The sequence below is a fragment of the Phascolarctos cinereus genome, unplaced genomic scaffold, assembly GCF_003287225.1.
Source record: "Phascolarctos cinereus isolate Bilbo 61053 unplaced genomic scaffold, phaCin_HiC Scaffold_4;HRSCAF=312, whole genome shotgun sequence".
NCBI classification, from domain to species: domain Eukaryota; kingdom Metazoa; phylum Chordata; class Mammalia; order Diprotodontia; family Phascolarctidae; genus Phascolarctos; species Phascolarctos cinereus.
The window spans coordinates 5,742,985-5,769,205 of NW_027555847.1; the positions used below are offsets into that span (position 1 = coordinate 5,742,985).

The 26,221-nt window shown below is 45.3% G+C and overlaps 1 protein-coding gene and 1 pseudogene across 4 annotated transcripts in view; one reads left to right on the plus strand and one right to left on the minus strand.

Annotated features, from left to right (window-relative positions):
* The window catches only part of HECW1 (HECT, C2 and WW domain containing E3 ubiquitin protein ligase 1), a 317,358-nt gene that overhangs the window by 154,576 nt on the left and 136,561 nt on the right, over nt 1–26,221 (minus strand). The window lies entirely within an intron of this gene.
* LOC110192923 (small ribosomal subunit protein eS1 pseudogene) lies at nt 10,343–25,910 on the plus strand (annotated as a pseudogene).

Here is a 26,221-nt window from a genome sequence, read left to right on the forward strand (position 1 = left end):
ATAAATTTATATTAAAAAAAAGAGATCAAATAAATTACAAACTACTTCTCAGGGAAAAAAAAGAAAAAGGGGAGTCTTGGGTCATTGGGAAGGAACCTCAGTGCTTAAAAAATGCATCAATAAAGCATTTTTTGTGTGGAGATGAAAAAAAAAACAATTTCTTTAATTGAGGGGGAACAGTTTTTTCCAAGATGAAAGAATGGGTTAAAATCCCTCCTGGCCCTGGGGTGCAGGGGGGCACTCTGAATGTGCAATAATAGTGGACAAATGGTGCACGCATTTGGTCAAAATGTCACCATCACCTGGGGAAAGAGTGACTATTAGTGGGAAGTGACCATCTTCTCTAAAGATACATGTTGTTACAGCCATTCAAACCCAAAGAGGGCTGGGGGTTGCCAGGGAGACCCTTTGGTGAAATGATCACCTCATATTATAGCTAAGTCTGTGTTGGCAAATAGGTTCAAGGTTCTTTGCCTGGAGGGTGGGTCTAGCTGTTCAGAGGAAGAAGTCACTTCCAAGTCAGCATCGAGAACAAATGTGTCTGTTTCTGGGTCTAGGAGGAAGAGATGAGTCACCAAAGGAACTGAGCTGCTGAGGAGAGGGAGGGACATGACCCTCTGTGATCCAGCCCCAATCGGGTTAAGCCTCCTTGGCACCAACCATTCTGGAGAAAATGGTGGCCTGAGGAACAGTTAGTGTTTGCTTACTGCTACCCACCGAAGGTAGGAACTTTAAAAGAAACTGTATGACATGGTGAATGAACAGGCAGTTTTTAAAAATGGTATCGGAGAATGGCATTCTGCTCCATGGAGCGTGGTATGAAAGCATTCAGGATGATGGGTTCTTGGTCTGGGGTGAAGTGTGTCCAACAAGGACTGGGAATGATGCATTGGTTCTGAAGCCAGGACACGCTGGTTAAGGCTTGGAAATAAAAGAGGAGGGCGGGAGAGAAAAGGGTCCAGATGCAGCTGCTCAGGGAGAAATGGGGTGGGGGGAGCGATGACAGTGAGGCAGAGCCTAGCTCCGATGATGTGAGGAAGCCGTGCCATGACTGTGCTGACTGTGTCCTCCATGCACGTAGGTTTCTAAGCTTGCCCGTATACCTTCTGCCCTCCCTGACTGACTCTCCATCACACTTGACACAGTGGCTGTCTAACTGACAGTCCCCGTGTCCATACCACACACACACACACACACACACACACACACACACACACTCACAATCACCACACAATCACATGTCTGCACACACAATGCACATAATCACAATGCACACTCACATGCATGCACACACTTACATACCATGTACTCATACATATGTGCATACTCATAAGCAAATCCACACTCACATGTGTACACACATGCACCACACACAATGCACATGCGCTCTCACATGTACCGCACACTCACACACAGTCACATGTGCACATGCACTGCACACACACACATGCATGCTCATGTGCACATTCACACTCACAGGTGTACACACACCACACAGTGCACACGCACACTCACATACATGTATATACACACCCACAAGCACCACACATTCACAAGTGCACACATATACACAATGTACATACACATGCACACTCACACGGACCACACACGTATACGCACACTCACAAGTACTACACATTCACATGTGCCCACACACTGCACATGCACCACACACTCACACACACATACACACACATATAACACTACCACCTCACAGACTTTGCCAACATACTTTGTGCCCCCTGAGTTTCTCTTCTATCTGTCCTCACACATGTTCACAGGCTGCCCCACAGGGTTTCCAGTGGAGGCTGGGTGGCGGTTGGTTGGCTTTTCACAAATGGGGTGGCCCGTTGGTCTCTTCCCAGTCTCAAATTCTGTGATTCTGTGCATGCCATCCCCCCTCCCCCATGCACATGTAGGGCCTCTGAGGGCAGGGGCGTTTTTTCTTCTGCCTTCATATCTCTGGCATCTTGTACAACATCTGGCACACAGTAGGACTTAAGAAGTGCTTGTAGATTGATGTGTACTTTCCTACATCCATGATGATGCTCATGCTGAATTGAATGCCTGACCTCATTTCCTCTATGTCACCACAGGTTGAATTTCTGCCCCCTTTAAAGCCCCTTTCCAATGACTTCTCCTCTAGGAAGCCCTCCGTGATTCCTGTCATCAGTGATGGTCTTCCTCTGTCTGGCCCTCACGCAGCATGCTGAGTGTAACCGTGTGTGCTTATCCTGTACCACTTTGTATAGAGTCACCTCTGGGCATCACCTGACTAGACAGACTGGGAGCTCCCCTAGGGCAGGGGCCACATCAGCTCTAGTTTCAGGCTGCAAACACAGGTTTGCTGATGTATCACTGAGCGAAGGGGCACCAGGGACGTCTTTCTAGAGAGGATGGTAACAAACCATGTCAGGTACAGAAGAGCCCGCCCAATCTTTTGGGGGGCCTCCCAGAGACAAAATGCCTTCCACTAATGCAACTTTTGGTCTCAGAGAGTTGCCTAACCTCAAGGCCTAGACATTTTAAGAGGCTCCACTTCGACACTCCCAAATCTAATCTACTTCTTCCTAAAATCCCGAATCACAGACTCTTAGGGCTGGATGGAGATCAAGCTGGACCACAGGCCCTTCCCTGGAGGTGCCTGACAATCATTCTGGCCCTCCCCATCCCAGGGATGAGATCCCCACTCTTCTGGGCCTTTCAGAGCCTTCCTCATCCCCCTAGGCTCAGCTGAAGACCCCCCTTACAGGGAGGAGCTGATTGGAGCTAGGCCAGGGACAGGCTTCTCTCTTGGACTCACCCAGAAGCTTCTCTCTGAGAGCTGGAGGCCCTTCTCACTGTGTTTGACAATGATTTGTCATCCTTCCCTGCCCCTAATAGATAGACTAGGGGCTGCTCAAGGGTAGGGTCTGCATCATCTTTCGTCCACATATCCCCCAGCAGCACCTAGCGCAGTACGCACAGTAGGCCCTTCATAAATATTGTTTGGATGATTCTGACCTGACTCATTTTATAGGTGAGGAAACCAAGGCCATGCTTGGTCAAACCCTAGTCAGCTGCTTCCTATGCACCTGCTAGTAAAATGGGGAATTGGGTAAGAATGTGGAGAAATCCATGGTAAGGCTTCCATCACTCCAAATGGGCACCCTTCGTGTGTGTGTGTGTGTGTGTGTGTGTGTGTGTGTGTGTGTGCATGCGCACGTGCACGCACATGTGTATGTGGGCAAGGGGACAGGTGTGGGGCTAGAGGCCCATGATTTTGCCCCCAACATCCTCCTGCTTCAGCTTAATTCTCATTCTTTGTCTTATCTTTTCCTCACCTGAGATGGTAGGTGACCACTCTTTTTTCTATGCATATGTGCACACCTATATAAATATGGGTGAGAGGATGCAAGGCATCGTGGTAGAGAGCCACCTCTGTAATTAGGAAGACCTGGCTTCAAATCTGGCCTCTTGACACACTCTAGCTGTGTAACCCTGTGTAAGCACAGAATGTCTCAGTTCTCCAAGCTGCTTTTGTCAGTGGAGGTGGTTTTCCTGCTGGGAGTTCCCTCCACACTGGCAATCACAGGCCAAACTCTTGAATTCCCCACCCACAAGTGGAGGCATATTCACACGGATACACTCATGGACACATTCCATCATTCCATGCCTTTCCTTCCCCATGCCAAAAAAACCCACTTCTTTGACCTTTCATCCAATGTGGGCTAGATAAAATGGAGATGGTAAATAACCAGACTATAAAATTGACTCTAGCTCATAAGGGAAGGGAGTGGGGGATGTATGAGGGTTTGTGTATGTGTGTGTATATGTGTGTGTGTGCATGTGTTTGTGTGTGTGTAGATGTGGTGGGGTGGGAGTTGGGAAGCTTTCATTAGGAATGTCTGCGAGGCTGATGCTGGCTTTGTTTGCATGTATAAAGAAAATGTTATATTTGAAATGTTTTTCATCAAGTGATCTGTTCTCACAGTAGTTTTTTTTATTTGTTTGGTTTTTCCTTCCAAAATTGGAAGAAGTGCTGAGTACAGTGAGTCTTGTAAGGTCCCATCTTGCCATAAAGGAAATTGGAAGGAGCAGAGTTGTCTCTGTGGGGGCAGGATTTTACACAAACAAATAAATGTGTCGATTTCAGGGCATTTTAATATCGAGGAGCTGGCCCAGGAGCCCAGGAGAGGGCCATCTGTCTTGCCTCGTGGATTTGTGTCCATTAAAGTGGGTTATCTCCCCCACTCAGCTAGACCCCCCCATCCCTACCTTCACTGCTGGAGGCAAGAGCCTGGTCATAGGGGCACTGGCTGGACACACCCCCAGCCTCTGGGAGAGGGGTATGATTATGATGCCTATTCTAAGGATAAGGAACCTGAGACTTGGGGATTGGCCCAAAGTCCTACAGCTAGTGTATGAAGCAGGATTTGAACCTAGGTTCCCCATCTCCAAAGCCAATACTCTTGGCTATACTACATTTCCTGATAATGAAGGGGTGAATAGGGATGATTTTCCAGATAAACTAGAAAACACAGACCTCTCTGACCATGAGGATACAGTCATCAATCCGTCAATCAGCTAGTCACTGGGCTAGGTGCTAAATACACAAAGACAGTCCCTCCTTCTCTCTTGGAGCTTGCCTTCTGTGGGGTGGGGCAGGGCAGGGGCTTGAAGAAAGAGGAAAGAAGTTAGATAATCTGAGGGAGGAGAGAATGGTAATTCTGGGAAGGGTCAGGAAAGGCAGTGTATTCCAGGCTCTGGTCAGGGAGAAGAGACGTCCAGTGCCAGGGCCCGGAGGAAAGCTGAATTTGAGGAGTGGGTGGCAGGCCTCGAGAACATTGAGATGACAGAATTGTGGGGGGCACGAAAGGGAATGCTGTAAGGGAGAGGAATGTTCCTGTTCTCCTAGGGATGACTTCAGGAAGATGCCAGCCATGAAGTGGAGGGTCTGGGGGTGGTCAATAAAAAGAACCTAAGAAATGACAAGCCTAAGCACCCAGACTTGGGCAGGAACAGAGCCTCCCAGTGCCCTGAGCCATGGCGAGACGCTTCCGACGGGTCTGTGGCATTTCCCAAAGAACAGAAGTGTACAAAGTGTACAAAGAGGGGCAATTAAACAGGGCTGATCCTCTCTGCGGCTTCTCTGGCTGGATGCTCGAACAGAGAAATCTTGTGGAAGGCGCATCCCAGCGAGTACAAGGTAATGAGTGTTCAGAGTGCGCCTATTCCCAACTTTCGTTCTGTTCTGTGGGTGGAGGCAGGAAGCATTAGAGCTGCTCGCTCCTCGTAGGAACACAGTCCCTGGGCCAGGGCTTCCATTCTGAGCCCCTGCCACGCCCACTACAGAAAAGACTTTCTCTGGTCTCTGTATTCTTATCTCTTCTAGGTTTGAAAAATCACACAGGAGAGGGATTTTCTATGTCAGTAGAAGAAATATTTCCCAGCTTCTCCTGCCAGCCTTCCCCCTCCCTTCCAAAAGTCTTTGTGGAGTGTCTTATCAAGGCCTGGTGCTTTGGGGGGCATTGTGAGAGGCACAGCCCTGCCCTGGAAAGAGCTTAAGGCAAAATTGGGGAAATGATTTACCCAGGGAGAAGGAAACACAAAATGTAAGACAGGCCCTGTGCCATGTTGCCCTGATCAAGGTTATTTTCCAATAGAGTCATTAATTTTAAACACCATAAAACACCACGTTAGCACTGCTTGGCCAGTTGCCTGAGATGCCCATCGGATGGTAGACTTGTGGCCAAGTGTCTGAAATGTCAAATAAAAAAAATACATATACTTATGATACACTTGTACGAACACCTATATGGCAAGACAAATGAGAATATGAATGAAGTCGATGAATATTTATGATAATAGAAAGCCTAATGACAAAATGGAACAGATTTGAGGAGAAAATTTTAGGAGAAATTAAAGAGATCATTAATTGATCCATATGTAAAAAAGTGCCAGGTCCAGATGGTCATATGCTTTCAAAAATAAAGATACTGTTCTACCTAATTCTTTCCATAAGGCAAATGTGATTCAGATTTCCAAACATGCCAAAGATAAGAGAGAGAAAGAAAACTACAAGTTGCTATTATTTGTGAGGACAGTTGGGGTAAGTTACTTAAACTCTTCATGCCTCAGTTTCTCTAGATGTTACATTAGGCTTTGGAATTGATGCTGTGTTCTGGCTTCTGAAATGAAGTGATGACTGTGTGAATGGAGAGAAAGGATGGATGTAAGAGATGTGATGGAAGTAGAGATGACAAGATTTGCCTCATAATGGAATCTGTGGGGTGAGGCGAAGTGAGGAGCAAAGGGTTAGAACATAAGCTTCTTGAGGGCAGCCTTTCTCTGTAACCTCAGTGCTTAGCTCAGCTGTCAGCACAGAGAAAGCTTTCATGAATGTTTGTTGACTGACTGTTGATAATGCTGAGGTGATACAAGCCTGGGTGACTCAAGAATGGTGGTCTGCCCTTCACAGAAATAGGGAAGTCCAGAAGAGTGGAGGGTTTGCAAGGGTGGGAGGTAAGATCATGAATTCTGTATTGGACATGTTGAGTTTGAGATGCGTCTGGGATGCAGAGTTTGACATCAAGCCAAGAAGTTACTAACTGCTAAGCTCTGGGGAGTGATCCAGTAGCCATCTGGATAACTGAGCCCCCCCGTAGCGGCAGATGGACACCAGCAGGCATCTGCGTGTCTTTCGCAATCCCAGCATCACAGAGTTGGAAGGGACCCCCATGGCCATCACGTCTTACCCACGTCTTACCCAAGTCGGGTCATAGACCTAGAGGGGGAGTTATCCTCACATGTCATTGAGTCCAATCCCTCACTTTACAGAGAAGGAAACAAGGTGTTTGAGGGGCTTCTTTGAGGTTACCCAGTGAGTAAGTATGAGAGGTGAGATTTGAACCCAAGTCATGTGGCTCCACCATTAGTGTTCTCTCTTCTGTGCCCCATTTCCTCCCAGCCACTGGGGAGTTCCAGAAGATTCCCCAAACTGGATGAATGGCTTGCTCATCCCTTCTGACACTTACTTGGAAGTTTTGACTCAGAGCATAGACCAGATTGTATCTGCTTCAGACTAGGCTGGTGCTAGATACCAAAGGCTCCAGAAAGGAATGGGGCTGTCTCTGTCTCTTGGGAAGTCATATTGCAATAGAGAAGGTTGGATAAGCACAGAGGCATGACCAAGTGAAAAGGCCATTCTAAGTCCACAGGAGAGGTAAGGGGGGGAGAGAGACAGCGGGGGAGAGAGACAGCGAGAGACAGAGAGACAGCGAGAGACACACACAGAGGTTGTAGACATCAGCACATACAAAGTATCTCTAGAATTGGGCATTGGCAGATGGCAGAGAGGTGGGCATGTGATCCAGACAATGGGAGAGCTAGAGCAAATGGACAGAAATCGAAGTCTTCAGGATATGTCAGATGACATGGCAGAAAGCATCAAGGATAAAGGTGGAAGGACAGTTTGGAGCCAGACTGCAGGGGGCTTTATATACAAGGCTAAGGAGTTTAGACATTATTTGAAGGGCAATGGGGAGCCACGGAATGCTTTTGAGCAGGAGAGTAACATATTGTACAGGATGGTTTCGGGGGGAGGGTTAGACCAGAGGCAGGAAGATCAGTTGAGAGCATTGTAATAGCTGAGATGAGGTCTAATGAGGACCTAAACATGCATGATGGCCATGAGCACGGAAGGGAGGGGCGCAGATGGATGGGAGAGAGATTATAGAGGTAGGGTCAACAGGACTAAGAGTCTGTCATGCAGTAATCTTTCTCCTAATCCTGCTTGCCTCCATCCATACATTGTGTCCTGATTGTAAAGGAAAGCTAAGCTGCCCTGACTGGTCCAGGTGGGGATGGCAGGCCCGGGAAGGCTGATCCCTGGGACAGTGGGGAGGAATCCAAAGTATGTTTAGGAGTCACTTCACAGTACACAGAAGCACAGCAGCAGCAACAACAGCAATTAACCTTCACAGAGACTTTCAGGTGTTCTACCTGCAATACATTCTGCCAGCATACATAGCACCTGGTCCACAGTAGGCGCCCGCAAAATAGGTGCTGAATTATATCGGATAGAATCTTATCTGAGCCTCACAACAAACTTGGTGGCACGAATACTCTAGTTATTATTGAACCCGTTTTACAGTTGAGGAAACCAAGGCTCTGAAGGGTGTCTGAAGACTTGTCCATGATTACTCTGCTAGGAAGGGTCACTCAGGACTCAAGCCATAGTGTTCCTGGCTCCCTAACTCTTTATCAGCCACAGGGTCAAGTGATAAACGTGTGTCATCCAAGGACAGCTTCTTCACTTTGGGGCAATGACTTTTCTAGGATCCTGGAGGGCTGAAATAATTGGCACACATGCTGCAGATGCTTCTACTTCCTCTATGCGAGGGTTCTCAACCTCATTTGTTAAGGGTCCATGTGGAGAAGTCAACAGACACCCCTTTCTCCTCTCAGAATAATGTTTTAAAGGTTTAAATCAAATACAGAGACTACAAAAGAAACCAATTAAATTGAAATACAACTATCAAAATGTTAACAAAAAATAGTTTAAAGATTGCAGATTGAGAAGCACTTACTCCTACAAGCTGGCCTGTCTGTGCCACAACTTAAAAACTCTCCACGTTGAAGGCTTCTGGGATCCACAGACTTTGGTTCCTCTCTGTTTCAACTGTACAGTGTCCCAGGGAAAACTAATACCCTGATACATATGGCTGGAACTAGCAATAGGATTCAATGGAAGTTTCCTGATAAGGACATATCCTTCCAGTGATTGATTGACAGCAGCTCCCAGGCTGTTGGGGCTTTCCTTCACCTTCTCCTACCTCCCATCATACTTATCTGTGCATCTCCCATCCCATTAGCTAGTAAGCTCTCAGAGAGCAGAGGTTAGATCATCTTTTGTCTCTGTGGCCCTCCCCATGTGGAGTCATGCCCATTATAAATATTGTTTCAGCTGAATTGAACAGCCATCATTCAATGTGGAAAAGGCTGTCTGTGGGAATACAGCCAGCCAGTGTGACTTCCATGGCAATGTCTTTACCTAGCTACAAGCCCCAATGGTGAGGGCACTTAGCATCAAGGTATGTTACGAGGAGATCTGATCAGTGATGATTTATCTTAGTGCTGACCCCAAAAGGTGTCCAAAAAGCACTTTTCCATATAAGGACATGCCTGTTAGAGAAATGATATTCTGTCTCTTTTAGATTATGATTCCTTAGGGTCGTGTCTTGATCAATGCATCTTCATCCAGGCTGTCCTGCAAATCTCAGAGGGATGGGTTATTCTATATGTTGGTCAATGCATCATGATTTCATAAATAAACCCTTGGGCTGGATTCTGAGAGAACTGAATTTTATTGTGGTTCTGTAGTGGTTTGTTGTGACCATGGACAGATTTTGCTGTATAACTTTAGAGTGGCGACAATAAGAATTTACCTGCACCCCCACCCCTATCATACAGAAGAGTAAAACCAAAGCCAGACAGAGCTGCCTCCATGACCATCCTCACCTCAGTCAGGAATGTTTGTGGCACAGTGTGGGGGACATGGTCTTTGAGTCACTCAGGCCAGCCTAGAATATACCAATGTATCTCATATAAGGCATGAGATAAAGAGGGGGACAGTGGGGCAAAAGGAGACAACTCATCTTTGGAAACATGGTTTCTGAAGTAAGAGCGCTCATATCTCTTCATCCTCTGCTATGATGCCATAGGTGTCACCCCAAGATCCTGCAGGGGCACACCAGCCCCTTCCCTTCTCATCACTCTTGTAATGTCACTGGCCAGCGTCCTTTCTCTTTCCCTCCTTCCCTCCTTCCCTGGCCACTGGGAGTTCAAAAGTCTTCCTACACCTTGACAGAGATTGCTGTTGGCTTGGGTATGTTTGTCTTCATGGTGAGGCATAAGTTGTATAAATAAAACCAGTTTGATACACAGGGATTATGACAAATTTACAAAAAGGAACCTGACACACAGAAGGCGGGTTGGGATATGTACAAGAGCCAGCACTAATAACAACTGACATTTCCGTAGGGCTTGAGGGTTTGCTGAGCCCTTTATAGATATTAACTCATTTGATCCTTGTAAAAAGTTCCACGTACCAGGTTCCACCGGTATTATTATTCCCACTTTATGGATGAGGAAACTGATTTCCCAGAGATGTAAGTGATTGGCCCAGGGTCACATAGCTAGTGACTGTGGTGGGATTCAAAACCAGGATTTCCTGATTTCAAGTCCAGAGTCCTCCCTATTATGCCGCGCTGTCTACCAAGTAAGAGATCACATTCTATTAAGTGAGCATGTGGACTCTTATTCCCCCATCAGGAAGCAAACAGCTCACCATGAGAGTGCCATGGGTACCTACAAGTGCAAGGTAAGAATTTTGCATTTCTGTGTATGCCAGAGGCTCCACCCTCCAAAGTAACACAAAGCTCTGGAACTGGAATTCTTGCCTCCATACCCAACACTTACAACAAAATCCCTTTGGCCCCCAAAACATGCCCTTCAGCCTGTCTCAGTGGAGGCCTTATCTCCATAGTGGATAGTTATTCGCTCTGTTCATAAAATCACAGGAAAATCTCAGAGTTTTCTAGACTGAGGACACTGGAGTTTTGCCCAGGGTGGGATTTTGCATGGATGATGGTGACTGGAATGGAGTCCATGACAATGAACAGAGGCTTGAACGAGCTCTGTCCCCAGGATTCCTGCAGGGGTGGGAGGGCAACAGCCACGGCTGCTGGTGGGACCCAGGTGGCAGGCTCAGGCTGGCAGGGAGGAGTATTTACTTAGTTCTGGGCCCCACAGTGTGAGACAGGCATGGATGAGCCAAGAGCATTTGGAGAAGGGCAACCAGGACAGTGAAGGGCTTTGAATCATGCCCACATGGGAAGCAGGCAAAGGAACTGTATGTTCAGCCTGGAGAAAGGAAGATTCAGGGCGGCTTGGTCAGTGGTTCAAGACATGGAGTTAGGAAGACATGGGTTTGAATCCTGGCTCACACATATATTAGTTGTGCGACAATAGGCCAGTCATTCTGCCTCTTTGGCCTCGGTTTCCCCACCTGTAAAATGAAGGCAGTCACACTCAAAGACTTAAGAGGTCACTTCCTTCTCTACATCTATGATCTTTGAAGCTGTGTTTCAGGCTCTGAAGGGCTTTCATGGGGAAGAAGGACCATTCACTGTGTTCAGCTGACCCAGGAGCCATGAGTGGTGGTGGACAGAGACACTTTGATGCTTGTCTTCAGAGAGGAAGGGTTCTGCCTGGAGAGACAGTGGACTCTTCAAGCAGAACTTGGAGGACCACTTGTTGGGGATATTGTAGCAGGAATTTCTTTTGGATGTGGGTCGGAATAGAAGGCTACGAAAGCCTCTTCCAACTCTAACATTCAGTGACTTTGTGTGTAGGCGATAGGGGGTGCCACAGTGCATAGCTCACTGAGCTTGGAGTCAGGAAAGCCTCAACTCAAATCCAGCCTTAACCACGTGTTAGCTGTGTGACTCTGGGCAAGTCACTTCACTACAGTCTGCCTTGGTTTCCTCAACTGTAATATGGATTTAATAAAAGTACCTGTGTTGCAGGGTAGTTGTGAGGATCAAAAGAAATAGTAGTTGCAAAGCACTTAGTGGGGAAGCTAGGTGGCGCAGTGGATAGAGCACTGGCCCGGATTCAGGAGGACTTGAGTTTAAATCTGGCCTCAGACACATAACACTTACTAGCTGTGTGACCCTGGGCAAGTCACTTAACCCCACTGCCTAGGCAAAAAAAAAACCCAAGCAAAAACCACTTAGCGTAGTACCTGGCACATAGTAGGTGCTTAATAAATGCCCATTCCCTTCCTTCCTAGACTGGAATAAATGCTTGGGAAGAGTAAGGCCTAAGTTGGGTGGGTAAGGTGACAGACCTGAGCACGGAAGAGTTTGGATCCAGTCAGGAACAGATAACTTTCCAACGTTGAGGAATGCGGGGCGGCAGGGTAAGTCTGAGGATCAAACACAGTGCCTGGCACATATTAGGTGCTTAATACATGTTATGTAAAATGGATTAGCAGGAAAAGAAACTACGAGCAGTAAAAGCAGTTGATACAGTACTCCCACAACAGACTAAGGTGCAGAGTAAGGTGGTGGTAGCAAGAATAGAGTACTGGGAGGTCAATTCAGCCAGAGGGATGGAAAGAGGATCTGTTATTTTAGTGGCCTATGAAACCCCCTGGTAAGGAAACGCCCTTCACCAATGCAGCTCAGCAGCTTCTCTACTATTGGTCACCTTTCAGAGCTGCCTGGAAGTCAAAGGACTTGCTCAGGGTCACAGTCAATATGTGTCAAAGGCATGATCTGAACCCAGATCTTCTTGGCTTTGAGACCAGCTTTGTAGTCACTAGACTATCCTGCCTCTCCCAATTCAGCTATGCCTTACTCCTGAAGTGTCTAAGCCTGTGCTCTTCTAGTGCTTGATGGACAAGTGATCAAAGAATGGAGATAAACGATCCTCAAAAGAAGAACTATGAACTATTAAGAGCCCCAGGAAAGCCTGCTCTGAATCATTCATAATGACAGAAACATGAATCAAAGCAGCTCTGAGGCTTCCCCTCACACCCAGAAAACTGGAAGAGGTGAGGAGAGACAGAAATGTTAAACACTGGAGAGACTGTAGAAAGAAAGGGATATTAATAGCTGTTGATGGAGCTGTGAACTGGTCCACTATTTGAGAAAATAATTAGAAATTATTCTAAGCAAGAAATCAAGTTGAATTTTAGTAACACGGTGAGGAAGTGATAAAGTCCTTCGTCCTCCTTGACCCAGAGATCTGCTTGTTTGAAGATGTATGCCCCAAAGAGGCCAAAGGCAGAAAGAAAGGTACCAGAGGCACAAAACAATTCATTGCTTTTTTGTGGCGGTACAGATTTAAAACAAAGTGGATGCCCATTAATCGGGGAAGAGCTAGACACACCATGGGACATGAACGGAATGGAATTTTACTACACTGTAGAGCCAATGACTATGAAAAATTCAGAGACTCAGGGGAAGACATATATGAACTGAGGCAGAGTGGAGTCAATGGCACCAGAAACCTAATACACAGTCACCACAACATTGTGAATGAAAAGAACAAGTGAAAGGGAAAGTAATTTTGATGACAAATGGACCTGGATCTGTGGGAGCCATGCCAGGGCACTATGGGGACACAATACTGCACAGATTATGAGACTATCAACTGTGGGATGGTTTTGCTGAGCATTTTCCCTCCTTTCTTTTTAATCTTACAAGGGATGTTTTTTTTTGGGTAGGGGAGGAAGAAGAGATGTTCCATTGCCTGCTAATGTAAAAGCAAATAATAACAACTCAATATCTTACAGAAAGAAATGGTGCTGATGAAAGCCAGCATGGATCAACCTGTAGGATTCAACCAAATCTCCAGAAAAGAGAAACCAGGCTGGGAAGAAAGCAATTTTCAGGAGTTTGCATGATTAGTTCTTAATATATTTGCAAAAGAGAAGAATGTCAACAGCTTTGGGGAAATTGTAGAGATTATTACTACAAACAAAACAGAACAAAAAGAAATGGAGATGGAGAAGACAAGATCCCACTGCATGCATTGTTTGCTGACCATAAAAAACACTTAAATAAAGAAAAATGCTGAATCAAGTGTTCTCCTTTACCAGTGAGTCAGACATTTACTAGCTGAGTGATAATGGACAAGTCACTTAGTCTCTCTCAGTCTCAATTTCTCCATTTGTAAAATGAAGATAAGAATCACACCCATCTCACAGTATTGTTGTAAGTATTAAATGAGAGAACAGGTGTAAGGCTAAAAGTGCTTTAGAAATTCTAGTGTTGTTATTATTATTACTATTACTCTAACAGCAATAGCAGACAACCCTCTGTTCTCACATTTGTTGTGAAGATCAGACCATGGAAATGCATGACGGAGAAAATGCTTTCTCACTTCCATGGACCAGGCTCATTGCAGAATGTAAAGTGGACATGGGTCTGCTCTGGATAGGGTGATCCAGATGGCTTCATCTGCAGATAGGTTTGCACTGACTGCATCGAGCCCGTGCAATACTGAAGAGTTTCTCAAGTGAGAGCGATCATTGTTGTAAAGAGGTTGTACTCACTAGCCACTCAGGACAAGCCAAGTGGATGAAAAAGGCTTATCATGACTCTATTCTCTGGAGCTGAAGGGATCATCCATAGAGCTGGGACATATGTACACATATGGACACCAACTAGGTGTATAGAGGAAGGAAGGGAATGACTGTATTCCCTTTGAGAAAAAATATGCTGGGCTTCCATTGACACGAAGTTTCTGCTAACAACAAACCATGCCCTAACACTGGTCTTCTCCTATTGATGCTATAGGACCGTACTGCGTAGTCTGAGGCTTTGAAGCTGTGAGTCACTGAAATGTCAACAGATCATGTCACGGTCTAAGGACTTCCCTGTCCTTGTGATACAGCATCATTTCTACCACACTTTTTGGAGTATGCTCTACTTTAAGTCGTTGTCAACATAGGTAACTAACTATATGAGACTACCTCTAGGGCACTCACAAAACGGGGATTACAAATATGAGCACAAAGACAAAACTCTCCAGATGACCAGGCCTTCTGGAATGATATCATTTTGCCACTCGTGTCTCCCTTGCACTTTATCTTGGCAATATGGTCAGCTCTAAAGAAGGAGGGCCAGGCTAGAAGTGCTGACCCAGATGTCTGGGGTCACATTGTTTTTTTTCAGCTAAATGTTGGAAGCCCAAGGGTGGGGAGGAGAGCTGGTGGATTAATCAGAGCTACTGGTATCAGTTGCTGCCTTCCTCCAGGGGTCAATGGCCCAGTCTTTCTGGTAGATGTTAATATTGACTTATTGATAAAAGAAAACATGGTTGGCTTCCTAAGTGCCCCCCATATGGAACTTCAGCAAATGTTATACTTCGGACTGATTTTTTTTTTTTTACTGTCTCCACTTCTGATTGCCAGAAGTGAATTAGTTCTGTGTGTCAATCTTGGCTCTCGCCAACTCCCTAAACCAATTACTGCAAAGCAGCACAAGTGCCATCTTGCACCAAAGATTTATGTGAAGACAGCAATAAACTACTTTTCTAAGTAGAGAAAAGCTAAGTAATCATCTAGAGAGTCAAAAAGTGGAGCCAGTTGAGCCAACGTAGTGACGATCCCAATATGATCCAAATAACCCTATGTGCTTAATGCTGATCAGTTACAAAGAGAAAACTGCTCAGAATTAGAATGATAACATTTAGTGGGAAAACAAATGGTCAAGAATATCAAAGGAAACATTGATAAAAAAGGAGGAAAAAGAATTTGCAATGCTAGATCTTAAATTATATGATAACGTAGTGATTAGTAAGACTACTTGGGGTCAGATAAGAAATAAAAAAACAGAGCAATGGAACATGTCAGATAACCTTAAAGTAGAACCAAGTAAACACAATAGATTAGTGTCTGATAAATCCAAGATCATAAACCTCTAGGAAAATAATGGATTATTCAACAAAAATAATTGCAAACATTGAATAGCACTACAATGAAAAATGGGACAAGAGCTATAACTTATAACGTGTATCTCCACACAAGCAAAATGGATCAATTATCTAAATATAAATAACATTGAACATTATATCTGCCATGATTGTTGAGAGGAAACAAATTCTCAAATGTTTATAAATAGAAGAAATTATAGGTGATAAAAGGGATGAATTTGATGATATTTGCATGAAACTTCATATGGTATTTAATATATCAAAAAAGGAAATAAATTCACAAAAAAACCACGACAAACATTGCCAGCAAAAGTTTGATATCCAAAACTGGTAAGGAATTAATGCAAAATCTATAAGAGTAAGAACTATTTCCAGAAGTTTAATGGCCAAAGTCAGAGTGTTTCTCTAAAGAGGAATCACAAATTATCCGTTATCACCTGGAAAACTCTTTAAATTCTTCATCAATTGGGAAAACCCAAATGGAAACAGCTTCAAGTTAACACCATGCACCTAATAAATTGGAAAATTATATTTTAAAACAATTGAATTCAACGGTGGCAAGGCTGAGGAAAAATCTTCACACTATTACACTGCTGGGGGAGATCGGTCCCATCCTTTAGAAAAGCCATCTGCCATATGTAATTGGCACCCTAGAACTGTTGATAGCATTTGACATAGTGATTGTACTACTAGGACACCTAAGGATGCTAATGAGAGGGGACAAATATTCATAGGAGTGTCCAACCATTGAGGAATGGCTAAGGACTGACATAAGACCAGAGATTTTAAGCTGGAAGGTAACTTAGAGGCCGGAGAGTAAAAGTCTCTCATTTTACAGAGGAAGAGATTGAGGTACACAGATGTAAAGTGACTTGCCCAGGGTCCCACAGCTAGTAAGTACCAGAGGCAGAATCTGAACTCAGGTCTTCCTGACTCTCTAGGTGGTGCTCTATCCATCAAGCCACCTAGTGAAGGAATGTAACCAAATATTACACTGTCTGGAAGAAACGGTGACCCTGAAGAATACGAAGAAGTATGAGAGACTTGTATCAAGTCACCTGAAGTGAAGAAAGCACAATGCTTTAATTACAACCATGAAATGTTACTAGTGTCAGCCGGAAAATCTGGACAAATACGAAACAAAACGAGAGAGTAGCTCGTGCTTAGAAGAAGGAATGCCACTGGGATGATGTTGGTACTACCTACTGGGAGCTGATAAATGCTATCTAAGGAAAAACCGCATAAGGCTGGAAGTTTTTAGATTTCTGTACAGTCTCCTCTCAGGGGACTCTTTGGATGCTGGATCCTCTGAACGTGCTAGCTGATGTTACATTCGGTAAAAACGGCTCCTCTTGCAAAGTTTTGTTCAGTCATCACATCAGCCTCATGGCAATTCGATGTGGGATGAGGTTGGAGAGGCCAGAGAGAGAGGGCACTCAGCAGAGAGATGAACAAGCTGAGTGGGACAAGAATTGGACTCTGAGACAGAAAGCCTGAGGTTCAAGTTCTGCTTCTAACTCATCCTGGCTGTGTGACCCTGGGCAAATCTTTTAACTCCTAAGTCCCCTAGGCAACTCTTACAAATGTTACAAATGAGTTACTGATCTGCATCTGTGGAGGGATTTTCTTTTTTGGGAGTTCCCTACACTCATGAAATAACATGCCCAGAATACTTCCCTACAAAACAATAGTAAAACGAAAAGAAGTTAGATTAACTGTCTATAAACTGAATTTGAATGTTTTTGCTATTTATATTATATTTATATTATTTTGCTATGTGGCCTATGCCTCCAATGTCTCCATCCTAAGTAATGGGCTGATTCTTTAGGGGAAATCAGAAGGTTACAGGGGAAGGAACACTGTCTCTGAAGTCAGGGCATTTGGGTTCCAATTTGGAGTTTGACAGTGGAGTTATCTTGGGCAATTCCTTGGGCCTCAGTTTCTTCATCTGCAGCAGTGAGGTCCTGCCCATTTCCAGTGATGCCAATCACTTGTCCATTGGTGCCTCCCAAGAGGCCTTCTGTATGATGCTTTCTATGTCTTCATTCACCTAACTCCTGTTTCCAAGCTGCTCTAAGCTTGCTCTCTAGCAGCCCACCCCCAGCTCATCAGAGAGTGTCTCCATGTTCAATGCCACACTCTCTCTGCTGGGCTGGGAGTGGCTGCGGGGCTGAGCCTTGACTAGTCTTCGCCAGAACAGCGACAATAACAGAGATTTGTATGGATCTGTATCTGCTTTTGTTGCAGTTGAACTTTACATCAACTCTATGAAGAAGGTATTATTTTGTCCATTTTATAGTTGAGGAAACTGAGGCACTGAAAGTGCTTAGGGTCACCTAGCTAGTAAGAGTCAGACATGGGAATGGAACTTAATGCTTTCAGATGCCAAGCCCAGAATTCTCTCCACAAGGCCATGTTGCTTCTTATGATACCAGGTGGAGGACCATAGGCCAGTCACTTAACTCTTCTGGGACCCTTTCTCATCTTCTTCTGGTTGTCCCAACACCTAGTACAATGCCTGGCACACAGTAGGTGCTTAGCAAATACCGATCGATGGATTGAGCTGTTCAAAGTTATTTTTCAGGGCTCCTCTCTTGGAGCGAATGACACATCAAGACCGAATATTTGACAAGCTCACTGGGCAACAAGATCACATCTGGCTAAAATGAAGCAGCCACTGGCCACAGATGTGCAAGGCAGTTTTAAGCTGATTTCTTCATTGTGTCTCTCAAAAAAAAAATTCAATGATGAGCTTTCCTGAGGAAAGCTCCTTCTTCCCATCTCCTATTCTGAGAGACTACTGAGCCAGGGAATTGGGAGCAAATACAGCATCAGCAGTGGGAAGCAGCTTCAGCAAAGCCAAGCTTTCTCCTTGGAGCAAAATGATTATTAGCAGCCTGGTGTGCCCCACAGGGGTGACGGAAGTCAGCAAGAAAAAAGGAACCGGTGCAGGTTGGCTGTGCCTGTGTCTCTGCTGGGACTTTGTCTTTCTCTCCTTTCTTTCTCCCTCTGACCTTCTTCAGACCCGTTTTCTATACATGGACCTTCCAGTATACAAATATTCCATCAGTGTGTAAGCAAAGACAGCCCATAACATCTCAAAATGGACTGCCTAGCCAGGGTCCCTTTATCCCGTAGTGACATAAAACCCTACAGGGATCCCATGCACCATAACTCAGTGTCCCATGCTCAATTAGGCAGCAAATTAAGTGAGACTGGAGGATTTTGGGGGAAAGGCTATGAAAAATAAGTGGGGTGGAAAAGATTGTTGGCACAATCAAGGTGGCAGGCAATGGCTCCATGGGGAAGGGAGGCTGCAGCTGCTGCTAGCACCCTTCATGGTGAGGGTACTCACCCTTCTTTCCTTCAGGGGCTTCTGCCTAGGCCTCTGGACCAGGGTTTCCAAATCAGCTTGTTAATTCCAGAAGGCGAATAAGACAGCCAGGCGAGATGCCTTAGAGAAAGGTGGCATAATATGATAGTATGAGCGCTGAACTCAGCATTGGCAAAAACCTGGGCTCAATTCCTTGTTCCTATATTTAACTAACTATGGGAAACTGGATACTGCTCTGAATCTCATTTTCCTGATCAGTAAAATGGGGAGAACAGCAAAATCCCAGAGGGGTTGGCATCTGCTCCTCATTAGGCTGTCCCATGGGGCTGTTGCCACTGAAATGCGTAGTATAACCCTCAACTGGCACGTGAATGCAAACTGTTCTTACAACTGTGACACAGCTGTGCAGTTGTGATAGGAGTGGGTGAGGGGGATGGTTTTCAGCTCCATTTTCTGTCCACTTGTGTTTGTGCCACCCCCAAAGTGGGATGGACTAGCTCGGAAAGTGAGGAGATCCCCATGCTTACAGGTCTTCAAGCAGAGGCAGGTAACTGCTTGCCAGGGATTTGGCAGAGGGATTCTTGTGTAGGGATGGGCTAGAATAATAACCAGTGGGAACCCTGCAGAATCTGAGAATGGGTAATTTTGGGATTATGGGGTGGGTAGCTGCTCAGGGAGAAGCTTGGACTTTGGGCTGGGCTGAAGGCTTCTGGAGGTCTTGAGGTGCAGCAGACACCAAAAGGCAGTGGCACCTGCCTCCTTGACATGGCTCCTTCCAGGCACTGCCTTCCTTTCTCTTCCCAGCCTGTGCCAAAGGCCCTGGGACCTCAGCAGTTGTACCCTTCCCTCCCTGATCACTATGACTGATGGGCTCTAGGTACCTCATAGGCTTGGGGGTGGAGTGGAGGTGGGGGTGGGAGGTCTACAAGAGCTGAGCTATGAATGGTGTCTTGGGGAGGGTGACTTATTCATGTTCCAAGGAGCACCCTTCTTGGGCTGCAGCTTCAGTCAGCCCATTCTGGGCCTAGGAGAATATTATCCTTCACCTTTCCAAAGCAATAGGAGAAGCCCCCTTCCACTTCTGGCTAGCACAAACACAGACCCATAGGAAGAGCTGGACTGTGCCACTCAGCTCCTCCATGTCCCACCATTGAAACTTACTACCTGTAAGATGCTGGGCAAGTCATAACTTCTCTGGGCCTTGATTTCCTCACTTGTAAAATAAGGCAGTTGGTCAAATGTCTCTGAAGTCCTTCCTAGCTCTAGAAAGACATTTCATCTCCCCAGGCCTCAGTTCCACCTGAAATAATAATAGCTCATATTTAAGCAGCAATAGGTCCTACTTGAGTGGATGAGGCAACAAGTGCCTCTTCAGGGGCACTGGGATTTGAGACAATCTAACTGTGATGTGGGGGAGGCAAGCCCTCCCAGCTGGAAGCAAGGCAGTGTAAGGGTGAGAAGAGGCCTCAGGAAGTAGAACTCTGGAACTCCAGTTTCTGGCCCAAGCTGAGGAATCAAGTCCACAAATATTTATTAAGCACCTACTATGTGCTTAGTCCTGTGCTAAGTCCTGAAGGTGGAAGCAAAGAAAAACAAGCCAAGGTCCCTGGCCTCCAGGAGGTCACACTCTAACAGGGGAGACAACATTCATATGACGGTGTACAAATGAGACATAGGAAGCATTAATTGGAGACAATCTCAGAGGGAAGGCTCTGGCATTGCTGGGGGATGGGAAAGGATTGTTGCAGAATGTGGGATTTGAGCTGAGATTTGAAGGAAGTCAGGGAAGCCAGGAGGTGCTGAGCAGGAAGAAGCATACGAAGAAAGGAAAGAGGAGGATTGTTTGCTTTCCCCTCTTGAAAGAACCTTGAAAGGACAAACACCTGGGAGAAATAGGAGAGCGACCACCAGTCCTCCAAACCTTTCAGAAGAGAATCACGAAAAGGAAACCACAACAAGAGAACACTGGATCTTGGGCCCCGATATATGTGGTCCAGGGCTCTAATGAGGCAGAAGAGCCAATACCAGGGCAGATGGTCAGCAAACAGCAAAGGATGGACATCTGTGCCCCTGCTCCTGTGAGTCTGCTTCTACCAGGTATGTATAAGAAGGCCAACCCCCAGGAAGAAGGGGGGGGGAAGAAGGGAACAAGTGTTTATTAAGCACCCACTATGAACCAGGCACTGTGTAAAGCATTTTACAAATATTATCTTGTTCCCTGGGAGGTAGAGGCATTATCCTAGCTGAGGAAACTGAGGTAGTCAGAGGTAAAGTGACTCGTCCAGGGCCATACAGCTAGTAAATGTCTGAGGCTGGATTTGAACTCAGGTCTTTCTGACTCCAGCATGGGTCTTAAGGCAGCACATGGAATACAGGTCTAGGCAGTGATGACTATGTCCCAATGCTGGTGATGGTTGTATCATTGAGGGCACATTTGGGGCCTTCTGCTCTTCTCTTGGGTGTACCAATATCAGAGATCAAAGCATGCCCTTGGTTCATTCCAAAACCAGAGATTCTAATAAACGTTAAAGTTATATGGGGCCTTCTCAATCGTGTGATATAAACACATCATTTACAGATGAGGAAACTTGGACACCAATAGGACCAGAGATGGCCAAAGTCACCCAACTAGTCAATGGCAGAGTTGGGATTGAAATCTGGTCCTCTGACAGTTCTGGTCCACAGTTCCAGGCTATCCCTGGATGTCTTACTCTGGACCCTGGAAGGGCCCAGTAATGTTTGTTCCACCACCTTCTTCTGACCTGCATCTGTGAAGATAGTCTGCACCAGGTAATTTCAGAACTTTTAGCTTTAGGTTTTCAATATCAGGACCATGGTCAGGGGATCCTGTGGATTCCTAGCTTAACTCTCTGAAGACAAATCTGTAATTGGAAAAGGTGATTTTCACTGCAGGAATAAAATTGAATTCCTTTACTGCACATGGCATAGTTTGGAAACGTGTCTGGTGGGATGCTTGGGAAGTGCTCATGGCATCAAATTTGTCAGCCTTGTCAATGCTGGGATAGGAGAATATGTTTAAGATTATGGAGCCTGGGAGGAGGAAATGGAGGGAGATACCTCATCTTCCAGTAGAAGAGAGGAGAGGTCTGGCTCCTTTTGTATCTCCCAGGTATTTAGGTCTGTGTCCCTCCAGGAGCAGGAGCAGATATTGTGTCTGGGCTGGGATTCCATCAGGCATGTACACACGGTGCACTTGCTAATCCCTGCCTCCCCAGCATTGGGACTTGTCTCTTGTTCTAGCAACACAGAACCTATGCCATGCTCTCCCCTGCTCCGGGGCTCCCTATTGCATCTATGGGCAATAATGAACTCATCTGTGTGACCCTGAAAGCTTTTCACAACCTGGTCCAACCTACCTTTGTATACTTAGTATCTGTTACTTCCCTTCACATGCTGTGTAGTCCAGGCAAACTATCTATTGTGCTGTCTCTCACACACAGCATTTGACCTGACATCTCCGCACCTCTACATGGGCTGTGCCTCATGCAGGGAATTCCCTCCCTTTTCACCTCTCCTCAGAGAATCCTGAGCTTCCTTTAAAGCTCAGTCAAAGTATCACCTCCTGAGGCCATTCCTAATCACCCCAACAACTAGTGTCTCTTCTCCCACACATACTAATTGGCAATTAACTGGCAAATTATAAACCACTTTAAGATTTGCAAAGTGCTTTACAAATATTACCTTATTCAGTATTCACAAGAACCCTTGGAAGTAGGTGCTACTATTATCCTCATTTTACAGATAAGGAAACTGAGGCTGAGAGGTTAGTGACAACCCAGAGTCACATAGCTAATAAATGTCTGAGGTAGAATTTGACCTCAGGTCTTCCAATGCCAATTGAAAGCAAAAGGACAAGGGGATGGAAGAGAATAAGGTGGATGGATAGTGTCATGCAAGCAATGAACAGCTTGCTTGACAGACTTTGGGAGATAGTGGAGGATAGAAGGGCCTGGCATGCTGTGATCCATGGGGTCACAAAGAGTCAGAAATGACTGAATGACCAAACAATGACTTCAAATGCCAAGCCATATATGAACTACCTACTGTGCCACCTAGTAGACTTATATCACCACATACACATCGTATCTATGTATTTTTCCTTACTGAACGCAAGTTTCTTGAGGGCAGGGACATTTTCACTTTGTTCCTGATTCCCAGTCCTGGTATATAGCAGGATAGAGACAGGGAATGAACACATGATTTCATTGGTACAGAGAACATCTAGGTAAGGAGGACCCTCTGACCAATAGGAATCAGCACCTTCTCTTCTTCTTTGACAGTTACCTAGAGCACACAGAGGTTGTGTGACCGACCAAGAGTCGTACAGTCAGTTTATGCCAACCAAGAGGATTTGAACCAGTATCTTTCTTGTTCCTCTATCCACTCTGCCACAATGCCTCTCATGGCATGTAGTAAGTGCCTAATAAATTTGCATTGATTGGTTAAGAAAATGCACCATACATTTAACAAGAAAACCACTACATTTCCCAACCTCCATGGGTTAGATGACTGAGCCGATCTCTAGAAAAGACTGTGATGTCTAAGAACCATCAGTGTTCTTAAGTATGATCACTTCTCTTGTTTTAAGCTATGGGGAGATAACTAAGGCAAAGGAGTGACCCACCCACCCACCCAATAGGACACAATATTATGAAGAAGTTATTTGCTTGGAATGCTTAATGAAATTAATATTATGAAAATATTTACCTGAGCTATGAACACTGTACGTTAAATATTCAGAAACAAAATCCAGGAAGACACCAGGGCTAAAACTCTCTACAAATCCCATGCTTGTCAACTTGCTCAAATTCAGTTCCAATAGGTAAAAGGCATTATTACTGATTACCAAGCTCCCATAATGGGAAAGAAGTGACCAGATGGCTGAGCTTCCCTTATGAGCTCAGCCCTCCCCAAGCATTGCTGACCCCAAGGTAGGGGGGAAACCAGCCTAAGCCTCACTTAAGGAAGCAAAACAGGAAGGAACAGTCTCTCCTCACCATAGCTCTCCACTCACTGTACTTGGGCAGTCCCAGCCAACTTGCAATGGTTTATCTCTTTCAGTCTTCAAAACTTAGCCCAAGTGCTGCCTCCCATAGGAGGCCTTGGGAACTTGAATTTAAATCCAAGGAAGTTATTATGTCCCCATTTAGCACATGGGTAGACTGAGTGACAGGGGGAAATGAAGTGTCTAAGGTCACCTAGTCAGGAATCAGAGGCAAAACCAGGAAACCTCCATTTTATTCATTAGATTCTAGGTGCATCATTCAGTGATTTTTTTTTTCTTGTGATGGTTTAATAGATTAAGTGGAAAAGTCCTTGAGAGGCAGTGTAGATGAGTCTAGATGGAATTGTAAATACACCAGCCTGAGAACCTATTTCTCAGCAGGGGTAAGTGGGACACATGTCCACTATTCTGGCTCTCTGCCTACAAGATATGTCGTCTTGAGCATAGCAGATCTCCATGAGCCCTAGAGCCCTCATGTGTCATAACCCTCCCTCTGGGTTTTTCAGAAAATCTAAAAATCAGAGGATGTCAAAGCAGAAGGGGACATTAGTAACCATCTAGTCCAATCCTTAGCAGAAAAACAATTCTATCACCACCATGAGCCAGTAAGTGCAAGGCAGGAGTGACAGAATGATAACCTCCACAGGCATGGAGGAAATGAGGGAATCAGTGAGAGGGCATGAGCTAAATGCAAGGTGGCACTAGCCGACTTTTGAAGACCTCCAGCAAAGACCATTGCACAAGCTTGGTTTAATACTGAATTCCTGTGTCTTTTCAAACTTATGGCCAGGTACCCATCTTTCCTAATACTCCTACAGCCCTCCTGACATGCCTTAAGTCACTTCCTTCTTGTCTCATTCTCAGTGGAAATAGATAAGAGCTACTTATGTCAATGTCATTACCACTCTGTGTCTTCAAGTACAGCCTGCTCTTAGTGGCCCATGAGCCTCAGGGCCGTCTTGTCAAGCCACTGACAGCTTCCACTTTGCTGATCTTGGTCTTGACTGAGCTCCTGCACCTCCAGCAGCAGCTCCAGCTCTGCCTCTCTCATACTCAATGACCTGTTATGGATCTCAGGAAACAAAGGGGCCTGGATTCAGCTGGATCCATGATTGTGGCGTGGGCAGTGTAAAGAGCCATCTCAAATTCCCAGGGTGCTGGAGGACTATGATGATGAAGAGAGAGGTGTACCAGGTTTGATACTAGAAGGTTGCCTTTACTTTGGGCTTTCAGAGCAGGATCAGGGTGGTGCACAAGAGCGAGCACCTCACCAAAGGCAGCAACAAAGGAGCCAAGAAGAAAGTGGTTGGTCCATTTTCAAAGAAGGATTGCTATGATGTAAAAGCACCAGCTCTGTCCAACATTCGCATTATTGGCAAGACACTGGTTACAAGGACCCAAGGAACAAAAACTGCCTCTGATGGTCTCAAGGGTCGAGTCTTTGAAGTGAGTCTTGCTGATCTGCAGAATGATGAGGTTGCTTTTCGTAAATTCAAGTTAATCACTGAAGACGTTCAGGGTAAAAATTGTTTGACTAATTCCCATGGAATGGACCTTATCCGAGACAAGATGTGCTCCATGGTCAAAAAGTGGCAGACCACGATTGAAGCCCATGTTGATGTCAAAACTACCGATTGGTACTTGCTCCACCTCTTTTGTGTTGGTTTTACCAAAAAGTGCAACAACCAGATCCATAAGCCCTCTTATGCCCAGCATCAACAGGTCCGTCAAACTTGTAAGAAAAAGATGGAGATCATAACCCGAGAGCTGCAGACAAATGACTTGAAAGAAGTTGTCAATAAACTAATTCCAGACAGCACTGGAAAAGACACAGAAAAGGCTTGCCAATCCATTTACCCTCTCCATGATGTATTTGTCTGAAAAGTCAATATGCTCAAGAAGCCCAAATTTGAATTGGGAAAGCTAATGAAACTACATGGTGAAGGTGGTGGCTCTGGAAAACCTTCAGGAGGTGAAATGGGCACAAAAGTAGAAAGGGCTGATGGCTATGAACCACTAGTTCAAGAATCTGTTCAAGAACTTTTAAAGATTGAAAAATAAGAATTTATCATTGGCAAGTCTCTTAATTTGTCAAAGTTAAATTAGGAGTACAGTAGGTAGCTGGCAGGGCCTGGATTCGTACCAATATGGCCTCAGACACTTAATAGCTGTGTGATACTGGGCAAGTCACTTATTGCCTGCTGCCTCAGTCTCCCCATTTGTAAATTAGGGATAATGATAGAACTCCCTTCCAGGGTTGTTGTGAAGATCCAATGAGATAATATTTGTAAAGTGCTTAGCACAGTGCCTGGCACATAGTAGGCATTTAATAACAGCTTATTAGGTTGCTCTTGCCTTTCCCCTTTGCTGCT